General features: G+C 55.9%; 1 non-coding gene and 1 pseudogene across 1 annotated transcript; both read right to left on the bottom strand.

Moving 5' to 3' along the window:
* Positions 1 to 5545, bottom strand: part of LOC106723127 — a 216340-nt pseudogene that overhangs the window by 145329 nt on the left and 65466 nt on the right.
* TRNAG-CCC lies at positions 3718 to 3788 on the bottom strand. Its single transcript has one exon. It is a non-coding gene; the product is annotated as a tRNA-Gly (tRNA).

A 5545-nucleotide genomic window follows, 5' to 3' on the forward strand; every position in this document is an offset into this window, starting at 1 on the left:
GCCTCCTTGGCTACCAGCAGCTCCCCGAAACCGGGACCAGCTGCAGCCAGGAGGCTGCAAACAGCTGCTGCCTCCCAGCCCCAGCCCCAGCTGCCTCCCACCCCCAGCCCCGGCCCCAGCCCCGGGCTCTTGGGAGGCACAAAATATCAACCATGCTTCCCACTGTGCTGCCCTCCCATGCAGCAAGGCACAGCAGGGGGTGCAGAAAGCTGCTGCTCTGAGCTCCCCACCGCCCTGGCCGCGCTTCTCCTGCAGGCAGGGGCAGCTGCGCTGCTGCCCACTGCTCCCGTGCACACAGGGGAAGTGTGACCAGGGCAGCGCAGAGCTTGCAGCAGCAGGCAGCTTCCCTGTGCAGCCCCTCTGTGCGCTGCTGCTCTGGGTCACACACACAGCGCTCCGGAGGGCCCAGGGGAGGGCAGCAGGGCTGGAAGCACAGCGTGTGTGACCCAAAGCGGCAGACCAAATCTCCTCAGGCTGGTGCCCCAGGCCAGGCCCTTCCCGCTTCCCCCTGCCCTGAAGCCTCCCTGCAAGTCTCCCTGGACCTGGCTGCCCCTGGACCGAGCGATGCCTCCTGCAGGGCTGTTTGCTGCAGCTGCTGGAGCTCCAACAGACCGGTGGGATGTTCTTGGGGGAGGACATGGGCAGTGCCCACCAGACACGACCAGCCTCCAAAGGGCGGCCAAGATGGGCACCGCTACCAAGTGCCTGGGGCAAACCAAGAAGACAGGGAGGGTATGGGAGAGGGGGTGGATGCTGCAGGCTGCAGAGGCTCTGGGCTGATGCTCCCAGGCAGGGCCGGGGAAGGTGTAGGTCAGGGACAGGACTGGGAACTGCTCCCCGCCAGCTGGTGCAGGGTCTGGAGCTGTGTGCAGGTGTGGGTTGGGTTAGTGCAGGGGGCAGGACGGCATCAGCACCCGGGTGTCTGTGCAGGAGGCAGGCCAGGAGCCTGCGGGTCTATGGGGTGAGTGAGCAGGGGGTGCTGTGTGGGACTCATGGGGGGACAGCAGGTGGCCAAGGGGTCTGTGTGTACTGCAGGGGCAGGGCACAGGGTGCCGGGCTGCAGGGCTTGCACACCAGGACCTGCAGCTTCAGCTGCTGCTGCTGCCCAGAAGGGGTGAAGTTTGTCCCGGGAGAGAAGGGACAGCCCCATCCGTACCCCAGTCTGTGTCCGAGTCCCTGCAGGAGCTGCCCCCAGTTGTGCTTGGCTGAGCTGGAGGCAAGCAGCTGCCGGGCAGCGCGGGGGGAGCGGGCTGACGGGTGGGAAGGGCTGCAGGTGGGACTCGGGAGTTATAGAGGAGTTGCGAGGTGGGGAAGGGACATCCGTGTAAGTTTGTCTTATGCCCTAGGGCATCCAGATCCTTCCCCCACACCCCATGGGGAAGGCATCCCCCGGCAGCTCCCTGCAGCATGGCTGTGGGAGCCTGCACAGGGGGTGGGTAGGCTGAGGGGGAAATGCCCCGCTTCCACCAGCCCAGCAGTGCCGGACAACACAGCTCAGGCCCCCAGTCACCAGCCCCAGCCCCACAGAGCTGGTGGACCAGGAGATGCGCTCACCGTCCAGTGTTTCCCTTCCATCCCCAGACACTAGCCCCCACATCTCTATTTGGGTCTCTGATCCCATTGCCCAAGTCCTGGTTTCCTCTGGCTGTCCCCATGCCCGACTTGCTCCCCCATGCTCCTGCACAGCTGGCCTGCTGCCCAGGGGCACATGGCCACGTGATTGCCCCAGGTCCTGGCTTGGGCCTGGGGAGTAATTGGGGAGTAAAGCCCCCACTGCGAGCTCCACTACAGCTGTCAGGTAGGGCGGTTGCCCAGCCATGGCCCTTCTTTGGCCAGCAAGCAGGACTGAGGAAGAACTTGTCCCCCACTGCAGGTCTCAGCAAAGTGTCCATAGGGATTTTCAGAGCTCCTCCACCTGGGCAGAGAAGAGCAAAGGGTTTTTACCCAGTGCCTGGGCTAGGGCTCTTGGCTGTGGAGGAGGGGGAAGAGGGGACTGTCCCCATTACAGGTGTCTCTATTCTTTTAGTGCATCAGATCCTTCCATTTGCAGAGCAGGGTTTCAGGTGGGTTTGCACGAGAGTCAGGCAGCAGGCCCCGGACACAGCCCGTCCCCCAGCTCAGGACCCAGCTGTGGGAAGGGATCAGAAGCCTGAGGGGAGGGGAGGCGAGGCAGACAGGTCAGGAGTTCACCTGCAAGTCTTCAAAAGCAGTCAGGCAGGTTTTAGCCAATGCTAATTGTCCCTGCAAGCCAGCAACCTGCTTGTGTGAACATCTTGGTTGCTGACTCGTGCGGGGCAGGGATCTGGAAAAAAACCCAGCAGCTGATGCAAAGCTGTGAGACTGCACTCAGCATCTGGTGTTAATGGCTCAGAGCAGAGCACACCCAACAGGGCCTGGGGGTCAGGGCACGCCACCCACCACAGTACCCCTGTAATAGAGAAGGGAGCACAGACACAGCAGTCACTGATCCGTCTCCAAAAGAGCCCAGAATCACCCCCCGGTCTTCAACCCCACAACACACCCTAGGGCCCTTTGCACACCCACCACACCAAGTGAAATAGGAGACAACAAGCACTGACCCATTTCTTTGAATTATTGGTTTAATAAAGTAATAAAAGAGGTCATCAGAAGATTGATTCATGTTGGGCTCTGCAGCTACACCTGCTGTCCTAAAACATTCATTATACACAAGTACCTGCAAATTGTAGCAACTTTGGTGGACAAGGGGGCTCACTACACAAAAATTGTAGTGACACCTGGTGAACAACAGGATCCAGTACACGTAATTCAGTGATTTACCATGTGCACGTGGCAGATTTATGGCTGCATGGTTACAAGTTGACACATTGCAAACTAAACTACATTTGCAATGATGAGAACTAATTAAAAAGCCCTAATACTCATATACATGAAAAGTCTGACACTATTAAGGGTAATTTTCATCACTTGTACATCATCTTGGTGTCACATGTACAAGCACCCCAGGGTTTCATTCCTTGCCCCTAAATCATTGGTGACACATCGGGGGTGCATGCAGGTGCATGTGCACGTGCACCCCCTGAGAAAAGCGCCATGGCAGTCACTGCTCGCCATGCCCGCACTCACTGCCGACACTGCTAAAGGCATCTGAAATTTAGGATTTAATGTCCAGGGTGCTGGCCTTCCCAGCAAGAATCCAGCTTTGAACTTCACCCTCATTTCCTCCTCCCCTTTCCTTACTGCCAACTGCATTTCTCAATGGACAGCAGATCCTTTTTGTCAAGACTGAATTAAAATTAAGGTATTAAATATATGGGGTTTCTCTTGGTTGCACTATTCATTTTACTTGCTGGGCAAGGCATGGGATGAAGGCTTCATTTTTGTTCATCTTTCTATTTCTAGCATCCTCTCAGTGCAGATGAAATAATCTAGAGGAGTAATTTGCAGCCAGGGTGACTGGGCACTCTGGAGGGCCATGAGATTTTATTAATGGTGCCACACACTATTAGCGCTGCTCACCGTGTATATATCCATACATGATTCATAAGATAAATCCAGAAGTTTCAAAAAGGAATCAGTAATGTCAGACTATGCTGTTTTATTCTGCCTTTTCTGAGAGCTTTGCATTGGAAGATTTTTTTTAAAGTCAAGAAATCAGTGCAAGTTACCAACAACAAATATCTGTGTCAAGAACAGCACTGGAGTGTTAAGGAATGGACAGCACTGACAAGGGGCTTCTGCATTGGCTGGGAATTGAACCCAGGTCTCCTGCATGGGAAGCAGGAATTCTACCATTGAACCACCAGTGCTTGAAAGTCTGTGGAAGTGGGAGCAGGACTTGTCCAAGTCCTGAGAAAGAAAAGGTAAAGGTCTCCATTCCCACCATTCTGGTTCACTCCGATGACAAGCAGACTCAAGATTTTGGGTGATCTTCACTCTCGTGCTCCAAAGCTGATCAAGCATCACTGGCCACAACTGAAAGAAAAGGCCTGCGGTAGAAAAAAGAGGAAACACTATAACCGTGGGGATGTGACTGGGCTACCTTTTGCGTGTTTGTTTCTTAGTCTTGGCTGCCACGAGGACCCCAAATCCCTTTCTGAGCTCCTGCTCTCCATGTGACTCCTTCATGCTCATGCACCCATGGCATATCACTTTCACAAAAATGCATGGATTTCCAGATTTGGGGAAGTTGATCCACCCAGGTGCAGCAGGGCAGGATGAGGTGCTGACCCAGCACAGAGGTGTGGAGGGGTAGGAGAGGGCAATTAATGCTATCTGACCTGGATGTGTCCATCTCAAGCCCACTGCTGGGGATGCCAGGCAGAACGGGCGGACTGGCGGGATCCCATGGGGCCTGGCTGAGGACCCAGCAGGCAGGCCAGGGGATGTGATGGGGCCATGGCAGGTGAGGAGCAGCATCTGGCTGCTGATGCTCAGTGTTGCTGCAGGGGAAACTGAGTCTGTGGCTGCCCCAGCCCCACTGTGTGCCCGGGGTGGTGGGGCTGGCTGCATGTGCCACCGCTTGGACTGCCCCCGGTCTGTGGGCTGGAAAGTGTCATGCTGTGGGCCAGATCCAGGACATAGGCTGTGTTTTGCACACCCCTGCAAATGTGGGGAAGAGCAAAGGAGAAGAAAGCTCAGGAAAGAGCCAAGTCACCTCTGCAAAAGAGCTGGCAGTGCAAAAAAGGTTCACCTGAGGCTCTGCAGAGACTTGACCTCAGGTTACTGGATTCAGAGTGCTGGCCATTACACCACAGCTGATACTTCAAGGCTGTGTGGAGAAGCCTTGCCAGAGGCCACCTGCCCAGGGCAGCCGGGCCCCAAGACTCCCCGAGTGTCCGGGGGGCAGGAGGGGAAGAGCTCCTCAGACGGGTGAGGCAGTCTGAACAAACCCGCTCCTCCGACTGGGCAAGGCTTCAGAAAGAGTCCTCTAGCCGTCCGCGGAAGGGGAGGAAAGGGGACGTGCGCAGCTCCTTTCTTGTCCTCCCGTTGTGGTGAGAGCAGCAGCAGCAACCACCAGCCCCAGCCTTCGTGGGGAGATTGACATCATATATCTTGATTCTGAAACACACTGAATGGATCCAGACCATGCCATGACAAGGAATGTAAAACCTGCCAACACATCTCCGCCACCCCCACAATTCATCGTTTCATAGATTGTGGAGTCAGAAGGGACCCAAGGGATCATCATGTCCGACCCCCTGCCCCTGGCAGGAAAGAGGTCCGAGGTCAGATGACCCCAGCCAGGTGACTATCTAGCTTCCTCTTGCAGACCTCCAAGCTAGGTGACAGCACCACCTCTCTTGGCAGCCCTTTCCAGATCCTGGCCACCCTTACTGTGAAAAATTTCTTCCTAATATCTAACCTAAATCCACTCTCAACTAGTTTACACCCGTTATTCCTAGTCACTCCCTGGGGTGCCTTAGTAAACAGTGCTTCCCCTATTCCCCGTTGACCTCCCCTAATAAATGTATAGGCGGCCACAAGATCTCCGCTCAACCGTCTCTTGTGAAGGCTGAAGAGATTCAGCTCTCTCAACCTCCCCCCGTAGGGGTTATCACAAAGG

Source organism: Alligator sinensis, unplaced genomic scaffold (genome assembly GCF_000455745.1).
Source record: "Alligator sinensis unplaced genomic scaffold, ASM45574v1 scaffold968_1, whole genome shotgun sequence".
Lineage (NCBI taxonomy): Eukaryota > Metazoa > Chordata > Crocodylia > Alligatoridae > Alligator > Alligator sinensis.